Source organism: Setaria italica, chromosome VI, assembly GCF_000263155.2.
Source record: "Setaria italica strain Yugu1 chromosome VI, Setaria_italica_v2.0, whole genome shotgun sequence".
Taxonomy (NCBI): domain Eukaryota; kingdom Viridiplantae; phylum Streptophyta; class Magnoliopsida; order Poales; family Poaceae; genus Setaria; species Setaria italica.
In genome coordinates this window covers 9,452,367-9,464,256 of record NC_028455.1, presented here as the reverse complement: position 1 = coordinate 9,464,256, position 11,890 = coordinate 9,452,367, and the positions used below count along the sequence as shown (strand labels likewise).

General features: G+C 40.8%; 1 long non-coding RNA gene across 1 annotated transcript; it reads right to left on the bottom strand.

Moving 5' to 3' along the window:
• Positions 1–570: 570 nt before the first annotated feature.
• LOC111257598 lies at positions 571–2,727 on the bottom strand. The gene is made up of 2 exons (XR_002678123.1): positions 2,117–2,727; positions 571–902 (listed from the first exon to the last, which is right to left on the bottom strand). It is a non-coding gene; the product is annotated as an uncharacterized LOC111257598 (long non-coding RNA).
• Between the last annotated feature and the right edge of the window lie 9,163 nt (positions 2,728–11,890).

Here is an 11,890-nt window from a genome sequence, read left to right as displayed (position 1 = left end):
CCCGTGAATGTTGTTCGGGAGAAATCTCAAGATGGAATCAGGGCCTTGTCAGAGTCAATGAAGTTTACGGGAGAAATCAACATAATATTGTTCATTCTATCTGCAAACTACGGAGAAACTGGCACCTTTATTTTTCAAGGAAACACACAGATATCATTACAAATCATACACTACATATGGTTACTTTAGGTGGATGGCTGCAATGCTTGCATAATAAATGAATATTTTGACATGGTACAAATGGTAACCAGAGGCTTAGATTTTTCACTCCATGAGACAAAAGAAGGGGGCAACTGCATCCCTCAACAGCAGCTTACAATAGAGCCACGTTCAACCTGGAGCAAATCATAAAGAGTACTCAAATCATAAAACTAACTATCAACTATTGTATACTCTATGAGGTATTGGGCATAGGATATTTTTTTAGGGGCAACTTGCATCTGCAGTAATCTGAGGGATCTAGGATAGGCTGAAGAACAAAGTGAACTTTTAGCAAAGTTGTAATAGTGTGCATACCTAAATCTGGCAAAAAAATTCCGAGCACAATCAAAAGAATAAAGGTATCAGATCTCAAAAGAATGTTTAAACTCATTTTCCTGGTTAACTGAACAGCACAATCCAGCATAAACATTTCTTTTCAATCCTAGTAGTGATTATAAAAAGAAGTACCGTCAAGTAGCAATGAGGAATTAAAATTATGATGTCATATATTGTTTACATTTAAAGTTGGTACTTCATAGCAACCTAGCTTTGAGTTGCACAGAGGAACCCTGGGATTAAACACCTGGCGTGGGAGCCTGCTGCAGGAGTGGTTCTGCCTCTACGGTATGCCTATGTGTGGCTTTGGTTATGTGGTGCTACTCCTTTTGCCCTCATGAGATGAAATGCTAACTGAATTCCCCCTGCATTTGTAAAGGAACAAAGTCAATATATACAATTATAATCACCACCCAATTTGACTTTAATGATTGTAGTAAAAATAGAGAAACCATATCAAAATTTAACTCAAATCGTATAAAGAGGGTTAGCCTAGTTATTAGAGTGAATGCTACTAATTACTTATGGACACTTGTGTTTGACCTAATAACATGCACACATTAGAGTTGTACTATTGGATCTTATTTTAATTCACTTTGCAAATTTAAAAACTTAATGAATTATTTAGTTATGGCATATAGTTGGCAGTGCCATACCATAGACAACTCTCTTGGGCAATTAACCAAACAGGTTGTGAGCGTTCATAGTGTACATGAGAAATGCATAAACTGAGCAATTTTTCCATGTTCACATGGCAGTACAGGGGGCATTGATGTTGTAGTAACTGCCATGGCCCCTCCCTACACACCATAACTGTATGCGCTGCCTGTGCAGCACATTAGTTGTAGTTTCTTTTTCAAGAAGGTAAACCTGTAATTTATCCAAGATGATTTGTGGGGCAGGAAAGGACACGTTAGAGGCATCTTGTTTGAGCGATATAGAAGGAAATATTGGTGAAATGAACTCCTATTAAGACTTAAGAGCAACTCCAAGAGACTGCTAATCTTACCCTCAATACTTTTTTTAGGAAAAAAGAGAGAAAAAATGAACTCCAACAATCCACCTACACCTTCCCCAATTTTTTAGCGACGCTAAAAAACAGTATATTTTAGCGTTGGCATTCCTCCCCCAATCCTGATTCCCGCACGCCCGCGCGTCCCTTCCGATGGGCCCAATATGATGACGTGGCCTGTGTTTAAAATATTGGGAGCTATTTATTAGCGATCTGCTGTGGACTGATATGTTTTTGGGGGAAATTTTTTTTAGGAGAATCCCCAATACATAGTTTTGGGGAAGAATTTTTTAGGATACTCTTGGAGTTGCTCTAAGAGTATGAAAGGAGGCACTAATTCAGAGATACCTGTACTTGGCCGTTACAATGCTAGCTCACCAGGTTCAAATAACGCATTATTCACAGAGGCATTCCAACAAATAGCTAGTGTGCAGCACCGCAAAAAAACATTCAGAACAGCCAATAATCAATTTTACTGGAAGCACAATGCTTTGCATCATTCAGAACAAAGCAGAGCCGGGACGATTGAAGCAGTTAAATAGAGAAATAAGCAGGGCAGGACTTCACCTGCACACTCCAGCTTAGAATGCTCGGCGAGCCCGTCAAGAATCCCTTTGATGTTTTTCGCCGTTGCTTTCAAACCCAATCCAAAATCTCTCTTCCTGCAGCAGCAATAACAAATCTGTTTTTTGACCCCCCCCCCCCCCTTTTTTCACATTCTATAAGCAAACAGCATGGTAGGGGAGCTGCACGAACAGAGGAGTCAGCCAGGGATGTGTCGATTCAATCACTAGGAGCCCGACGGCGACGAACGTCTGGAGATCCCGACGCTACCGCAGGTACGGCTAATGTCCGCGGACGCGCGCGCGTTGCGAGAAGACCATGGGCGCGGCGTGCCCAGGCACCACAGCGCCGCGCGCGGCGATGGGGCCGCAACTCATCTCGCAGCACGCCTTGCCCCGCATCAGAGGGCCCCGCCGCCTAGCGGGAGCACCGGAGCGGACCCAGAGCGCGTCCGTGCTCGCAAGCGCATCGCAAGCCGCCGCCTCCCTGCCCCGAGCCAGCGACACGGAGGGGCTCGCAGGGTGGACAGGCGACAGCATGGAGCAGAGGCGGCGGCGGGGAAGATGAGAATGCGGGCAGGCGGCGATTACGCCGGGAGTGTGCCGGGTTGTCGGGCCGAGAGAGGTCGCTCGTCAGCCGAGACTCGAGGGGTTCGAGAGAATTCGCGAACAATAGGGTTTGCGGGTAGCTGGGTGAGGGACCCGACCGACCCGCATCGGACGGCCAATATCACGAGATCTGTTGATTGGACGGTTAACGGGTTATTGGGCGACGTGGATATCCACATCGAGCTGGGAACGCACCAGCTCTAAAATGGAGAGATATCTTACAAAACTATTAACAATATTGTTTGAAATAAAAAAGCGTCATTTATTTCTTAATAAATCTAGAAAAATGCTAACATCGCTGAGTCGACAACTCCACCACAATTATCCTAATCAACTGAGCCTGCAGTTATTATGAGCAATCCACCTATTCGTATTGACAACATAAAGATCAAGGAGTGAAGTAAAATTCTGTTCAAATGCTCCATTTAAGACCACAACTAAAATAGAGCAATAAATCTGGGGAACATATTTCATGTATGTAGAGCACAATTATGGTATTGTTGGAACACAATTAAAATAGAGCAATCCGGGAAAAAATATTTTGATATATGTAGAACACATTATTGTATCGTTGGATAATACATACATGACTTGTTTACGATTTACCAACTTACCTGTATGTTGTTGTAATATGTTTTAACATTATTAGGGAGGGGGGGGGGGTGTTGAGATTATTTATATTTAGAAAGATACATATACTTCTGTATTGTCTCAAATAGTGATGTTGACTTTAGCTTCTAAAGTGCATTTGCTCTTCTTGTTATTTTGTTTATATGGTAGAAAATTATATAACAGACACAATGAAATTAATTATTTTTTAAAATACAAGTCGGGGATAGGATTTCTTCGGTTATATTCATTTTTGTTAAAAAATGCTTTCCCTTTTAAAAACCAGGCATTTAGAAGGAACGAAGATATTTTGTACTTAGAATAAAAAGGAAAAACACTGCGAAAAGTATGAGGATACACTGCTGGGAGATGAGTTGGAGACATTATTTAATTCAAGAGGTTACTTTTAGATATATACAGATGTTGTATCATTGGTTTTTGGTATCATATCAGTAAACTTATTTTAATTTAACTCAGAGAGTTCCTAAAACCCCTTTCCACTTGAATAAAAGAATGTATTATTATACCTGTATAGAATTGGACTTTCAGAAGTGTGTGTATATAGATATATACATACATACATACATACATACATATATATATATATATATATATATATATATATATATATATATATATATATATATATATATATATATATAGACTTCAATCATTCGGGTGTGGAAGACCATACCAAGTAGCATCCAGAATATCACGAGAAGACAGTGCGCGATAGAGGACATAGCAAAAAGAATAAACAGTGACTCTACTGTAGCTAGGACAATTATTGAGGAGCGAAGCGCCGTCCAGCTGCAACAGAAGAGGAGGAGACTCCCGAAGCCTCTGCTGCGGCTATAAAAGGAGCTGCCGGGTGAAGCATTCAGCATCATGAATCAACCAACACACAACCGAAGCAAGGTCACTGAAGAAGCAGAAGACCTCCACCCACACTCCACTCACCAAATACTCCATGAAGACCTCCACCACCTCGGAAGTGCTTTGAGGAATATTAGCCACCATTAGTAGTAACACCCCACTACCGTTGTGCTACTCCACCACCTCTGTACTACTAGAATAAAGGGAGGCCGCGTCTCGCCGTTTGTAATGTAATTAAGGTTTGTGCTAAGTGCTTGGGGTTTCCCAAAAGGGAAAGCCGCGTGTAAGCTTGTCCCGTGGAAATGGATTAAGCTGTCCTGCTAGTATCCCTGCCTTCCCTTAAGCTCGTCCATATGGGGCGATATCTCTACGCTAGGGACCCTGGAGGAAACCTCTGTGCGTGTCGTTCTCGTGTTAGCCCTGGTAGCAGCGTTTGAGGAGAACCCTGTGTGCGCAGAGAAGTGTTCCCTTCGGGTGGAACTGCCTGGGGAGATAGTAGAGCCTGACTCCTGTGTGCTCATGGCTGGGGATGGTGAGGGTGAAGACCGGGCTGGCCTGATTCTGAAGCGAGCCAGCGATGCATGCGGTGAGTACCAAGTAGGACTGACACAAGCATAGTCACACGTATGGCTGAAATTTTCGGTCTCGCCAACCTGCAAAAGATTCTGAGAACTGCACGCATACTTATAATCCACATACGATTAATTAATCAAGCGTATACTGTATCCACCATCCACCCACCATAAATCCAAAGTGCCCAGAATAGTGCGCGCATAGTGCCACCATTTTGATTCATCCTGAGCTTCACCCACTCCTCAGTGAGTGCTCGGGCACTATTCATATTCCCAATCTAATTAGTGAGCTGAATTTCTATAGCGTCACGAATTTGAATAGTGTTTGTTGAATTGGATATATAACACAATACAGTACTTGCTGTCTTATAAGATAAACAACATATCTAAGTAAATCTGATGGGAACCACCGGTGAATGCAGAGCGAAACTATGCCAAACATTCAACAGAGCTATTTATAATAAAGAGTAATGAAAAATTCCCATCTCTATCACGTGCCAATTATTAATCCAATTATTTTCTCCAATTTCAAACCCATGTTTTCCTGCAGCATTGTTGTTTAATTGATTTTCATCCAGTGGCTGATCCTATATTCCTACCGATGTGTTACTGTCAGGGCATGGTTGTCCGTTATCCAAAAGTGACATAGACTTTGGAGCCCTTTGTGCCGTAGGTTTGTAGTAGCCCAATTCTGCGAACAATGAAGAGACAAAGAGACCATAAGGAGTCTAATAACAGGAGCAGTTTTTCAGGAAGGATGCTCCATGGACGCTTGGTAGAACATAGATATGTCAAAGGAAATTTAACTCTATTCACAAGCGCTTCTTCCCCGATGTATTTCATCCCAGCTAGCTTTATTATTGTTGGAGTCCACACGTCTTTACAATATATATTAGCTCTTCCTTTTCCTCTTTATTGTTGGAGTCCACACGTCTTTACAAAACATATTAATTAGCATGTCATTGCTGATCGATTGGAACGTTTATTTTATTTTCTTGTTACAAAGTACATGCTGCACACAATTAGTTCACTCCACGTTGGCAGAACATAAAAAAAGTGACGAACACCCATAGTGTCCACCACGTTGGCAGCACCCTGGAGCAATGGTAAGGTGATTGTTACCTGAAGCTTCTGCTCATCATCCTTAATTATCTGCACATTATTCAGCATGAACACCCATAGTGCAAGCGCATACAATGGAACTTTTCATTAGTGGGTGGCACCGTACATTGGGCATGGAGCATTTTTTTTTTAATGTAGCCGGGAGCACGGCCCGTCATGTAAGAACTCAGGTGGGCACTTGCGCTGACCGCGCGCTCGAACGTGAGCGGGCTGCCCGAGCTGTCCCAGGGGCTTGGCTTGGTCCCTGTGCGACACCCGCCGTTCGCCAGTCGGATTCGAACGCGGGCGGATAGCCTGGCCACTGCCAGCGCTACCACTGAGCTTTGGGCATGGAGCATGAGACTAGAACTTATCGTTCATGACTACTCCACTTGCCTTACTGTTTGTTCTCTTCCTCCATTTGGATTGGATAGTTGGAGAGGGAAGAGACATGGTGGCTGCAATCCTGATACCTTCCAGTCCCACCAAATGTTTATCTTTTGATATCTCAAGTTACACAACATTACTTCTCCATATTCTATCATTGTGTATTGCTGCTACATGTCTATTAATAGTGGTGGAATAGCTAGGGTTGTGTGTGGACCACATAACTTGGTGCTATTTTGCTCAGAGTGCATGTGATGGATAAGGAGGAGCATCAGAGGTGTACTCTTCCTCTTGCACTTGAGGACCCAAATAATTAGCAACCCTTCTTTTTACAAAGAAGATGGATAAAAATGCAATATTTCACTTTGTTCATTTTCATTGTTGACGCTAGCTAGCATCCTTTTGAAGAAAAGTTTTTGAGTCTTGAAGTAAAATTTGTTTTTGCATTTAATTTGTTTCAATGTATAAAATCAACATGGGGAAATCCAAACAGCACTCAAGTCTCCTCCATCACACTGTTGGACTACCTATCATAGTGTGGCTTATCTTTATTCTATTTCTTTACAATATATATTAGCTTTTCCTTTCCTTTTTATTGTTGGAGTCCACACATCTTTACAAAACATATTAATTAGCATGTCATTGCTGATCGATTGGAACGTTTGTTTTATTTTCTTGTTACAAAGTACATTTAAAAAGTGACGAACACCCATAGTGTACACCACGTTGGCAACACCCTGATGCAATGGCAAGGTGATTGTTACCGGAAGCTTCTGCTCATCATCATCCTTATCTGTACATTATTCAGCATGAACACCCGTAGTGCAAACGCATACAATGGAACTAAGAGTCGTTGGCACCGTAGATTGGGCATGGAGCATGAGACTAGAACTTCCTGTCATTCATGACTACTCCACTAGCCTTCTTACTGATTGTTCTCTTCCTCCATTTTGATTGGATAGTTGGAAAGAGAACCATTACATGGTGGCTGCAGTCCTGATGCCTTCCGGTCACCAATGAAAAACCCACTTTTAGTTCCGGTTGAATAGAGTCATATATCTCGAAAATTCAATCGGGGCTATCTACTCGAGACAAAAGGGACTGTCTTTAGTCCCGGGTCATTCAGCTAGGACTAAAGACCCCCTGTAGTCCCGGTTGGTAAAACCAACCAACCGGGACTAAAGGGGCCGCCATGCAGGCACAAGCACGCGCCCCTTTAGTCCCAATTGGTTTTACCAACTGGGACTAAAAAGGATACGTGGGCGCATGCACGTACCCTTAAGACTTTTTTTTAATTCTTTTTCATATTAATACTAATTTTTGCTTCACATATATATATATATGTATACATCCTTAGCGTATACTACTTACACGTATACGCTCGTATTGTATATATATATAATTCTTAGTATATTATGCATGTCAAACTAGTATTTATATAATTACTATATATACAATAATTTGTCCTCTTCATTCTTGGGATCCTGCTGTCATGGTGTTGCTCGGTTTGGCTATTGAATATCCGTCGTAATAAAATTGTCCCATGGGATTTATCACCTCATCCACCAGAAATCCCATGAGACCTTCTTGGATTGCCAAAAATCCTCTCCTTCTCCAAGAATTTTTCTTGAATCTGCAATATTTGTAATTTGGAAATATGTGAATGTTACTCGAAGGAGCTAGAAAATAATTAATTATTAATAGTTTTATTTTAGGTACATGTATATTTTTCCGACGATATCCACAACATATGAATCTCTTCTCTAGCTTGTTATCTTTGGCCAATTCGAGAAAATAATGCAAGCCATCAACAAACTCTTTGGTCCGTCTGTCCACGTTATACATCCATTGCCGGTCCATCTGCATCGAATGGACATAGGTCTTCGTATTAGATAAAGAACTTGATCAATATTGATAATTTACACCAATCAACCTTCATAAAGATAAAAACAATTCACGTGAAAATTACACCAATCAACATTCATAACATTCACGAGGTCGACAAAAAGAAAAATGCTAGAATTCTGGAATAAGACAATAAAGATACATATACACTAAAGATTACATATGCTCCAGTGGACTTCACGTAGTCAATTATCCTAAAATAATGGTACAATATAGTAGAATGTTCACCCTCCAAGCCATCTCTTCACATGACTCAATCTTCTACGAAGTGTATGGAGAGCCACCTCCGCTCCTCCAGGTGCAGAGAATAGTGTAAGCACATTCATGCCATGTGCAGACACTATTCTCTGGTACTGGAAGAGCGGAGGAATCAACTCTTTAGAATGTTCCTCCAATACCAGAGAATGGAGAGTCACCTCCGCTCCTCCAATACCAGAGAATAGTGTAAGCACGTTCATACCATGTGCAGACACAGTTCTCTGGGATTGGAGGAGCGAAGGTGGTACATCCATTGCTGGTCCATCTGCATCGTATTACGTGAAAAATGAACATAGGGATTCGTATTAGATAAAGAACTTGATCAATATTAGGTAAGAAAAAAATAGAGTAAATGTGTTTATAATATTTAGTCCTTGCAATAAACATGAGATAAATAAATTATTGGTCAAAGAAATACAATTGTTATTAAATTACAGTGACATGAAAAATTGTAGCAATGACCAAATTATATTTCTTACACCTACAATTTATTTACCTTAATTTTATTGCAATGACTAAATATTAAAAACACATTTACTCTATTTTTTCCCATACCTAATATTGATCAAGTTATTTACCTAATACGAATCATATATAACAAGCAACTTATCCATCAAATTGTAGCTCAAAAACATGTATAAATAAAAATTCTCTCAATTCTCCCTCGTTCTAAAAAACTCATTTTTCTCTATCTCCAAAGCATAAAATAAAGCATAATAACAATAAATGAAGGGAGGATGAAATAGCTAACCTTTACAACACTTTGGATGACTAAAGTCCCCACGAAAATGAGGAAAAAACATCAGGCAATACCTCCCTAAGGTTACTTGCTCGCCATGGAGGAGGACGAAGAAGCTCTCGGTCTGGTGGAGTGGCTCAGGCTTGGGGAGGAAGAAAGGGAATTTATAGGCGAGGAGCTTTTAGTCCCGGTTGGAATTACCAACCGGGACAAAAAGGGGGGCTTTTGTCCCGGTTGGAGCTCCCACCGTCAGTGCCAGATTTTTTAGCCGTTACAACAGGGACTAAAGGGGGCGCTTTAGTCCCGGTTGTTCTTTCCAACCGGGACTAAAGCTCTCCCCATCAGTGGCTACCGGTGACTCATTTTTAACCTGGTCTAAAGTCAATCGGGACAAAAAAGGTTGGATGGAAGGTGAGTTCATTAGTAGTGAGTCCCACCGAAGGTTTCAAATGAGTCGCAGATTCTTGTCACAAAAGCAATAGGCTGATTAATTTTACAGAGTCGCAGGATGCGTGCTGCCATGTGATGTTTGGAGTACCATTCTTTTCTCCTAATAGCTGAAATGGTTCCCTTGAGCTAGAGGTGTTTTATGGTGCCGCCTCTCGCTGCCCTCCACATAGCTGCCGTTGGCCACTGATTCCACACTGTACCATTTGAACAGCAAGTTCAAGATACATTGGTGAATAATGATTGGATTCAAGCATGGTGCATTGCTGCACCGTTCTGGTTAATTTTGCACAAAATTTGATGGCCCATGATAATTTATCAACCTAGCTTGTGTCCTATCTGCTCATATAGTCCGACATAAGTAGTTTGGAGATGGAGGTTTGGGTTGGACAATATACTCTTTAAAATCAACAATTATTTCATATTCACACCCTTTTAACTCTATGAGTTATTGTGCTATCACCAGATACACAATTTCTAGGAGGACATTGCTGATCAGCAAATTTCGTTCAAAAGTATATGTAGAGGTAGGCGAATAGGGGGCATGTGTAAGATGTGCTTCAGCACAGGGCACAGAAATGATTAGGCCCCCCAGTGTGTACGTAGTAGCATACTTAGTGGTCTAATAATAGTAATTTCTTTCTCCAAAATTGTCATGTAAATAATATACAAGTATAACATAGTTCACTCTCTCAATGCATAGTATCATAGGGCGGCTCTTTTTGGAGTCCTAAGCCGATTAATGTATGATGTTGTGTCTATACTAGCTGACCCAATACATCTTTTTTGTGTTTCCTCATGGGATCGTACGTGAAATTTAATTAGTGTATGATACTACCCATTGGGATTAATCTTACTTAGTGATTAGAGAAGAAGTGCCCTAAAGAAAAAGTGATCAGAGAAGAAGAGCCACTAGTAGCCGCTCAGATTATACATAATTAATTCCATTTACTGCACATGTTACTTCACAACCCATTGATACGATCTTTGGATCAATTAGCAAACACAATCTTCAATATATGTTCCAGTAATTGACTTTTGTGTTAATTTAATATTTTCTTAAGGCCCCGTTTGGATCATTAGAATTGAATTCCATCCTAATAATCATAATTTAGACACAAATTAATTAAGCTAATATAATTGTATGTGGAATATAGTTGTATATTATAGTTGGTGATATGGGAGAGATACTTGTATGCTGCACTTCTACTATAGAGAAGCGAGTCTAAGAGCGTGCTATAAGAATTGAATTCCATCTAATAACCATAATCTATAGAATCAATTTCCATCTCCCACCCCATGAATTTAAGATAGGCTTATATCTAAACTTTGGAAAGTTGTGGAATGCTACATTCCAACATAAATTAGCCTACTCCATTAAATAGATTCCAATTCCTTGGACCCAAACGGGGCCTAAAGGAAAAGAAGAGGGAATTTCACCATAATAGTTTTCACTCCTTTATTCTAGCAAGTAGCAACCATCATCATACATGGGCTATTTATAATGAAAGTTGTTTCTATATTTTATATGGGCCGCATTTCTCTTAAAATAATTTAATACCATTTTTTTGTTTTAGAGGCATCTTTGTGTAATCTGCACGACCAGTTGCTTGATGTCGATCACTAGCTAGAAGAGAGCTATGCTAGCACCTCCCTTTTTCTTGCCAACACGAAAAAAAAATTGCGTGTCAAACTTTAGAAGAAGAGGCTGCAGGTGGGTCAAAACAGTTTATATCATGTCGTTGTGAGATTTACATAAAACGTAAGAACCGAGAAGAAAAACCGCAATAATCTAACTAGCTAGATTACTGACTTGGCAAACTCTGGCAACCTGTGAGCTCCTGCCGCGCAAACCACAATCCTAGCTGGAGGATCATTTGCTTGATGTTGATCACTATCTATAAGCGATTAATCTTCGAACCTCTTGCTCTGCACTGTTGTAGATCACCTTCGCCGCCTGCTCAAGTCAGAGATACTCATAATCCCTACCCAATCTCAGTGGGAGGTAAAGGTCAAGAGGTAGTAGAAGCTGTCAACAGAGAGAAACCTTACCGAGACTGGCTAGCACTGCAATCTGTGGATGCATGGCTCATCTCTGTCCCGACACCTCTCATTACTATGGTAGGTAGCACACCATAGGGTCCTGTATTAGAGGATTCGCTTCCCACTATTCTTGTTGAACATTTTTAAAGGCTGTCGTGGTGTGTATATGCACCTTGCAAGTATATATAGTACTACTTGTATTTAGATACACGAGAGCTGGAGGTTTTGGAGC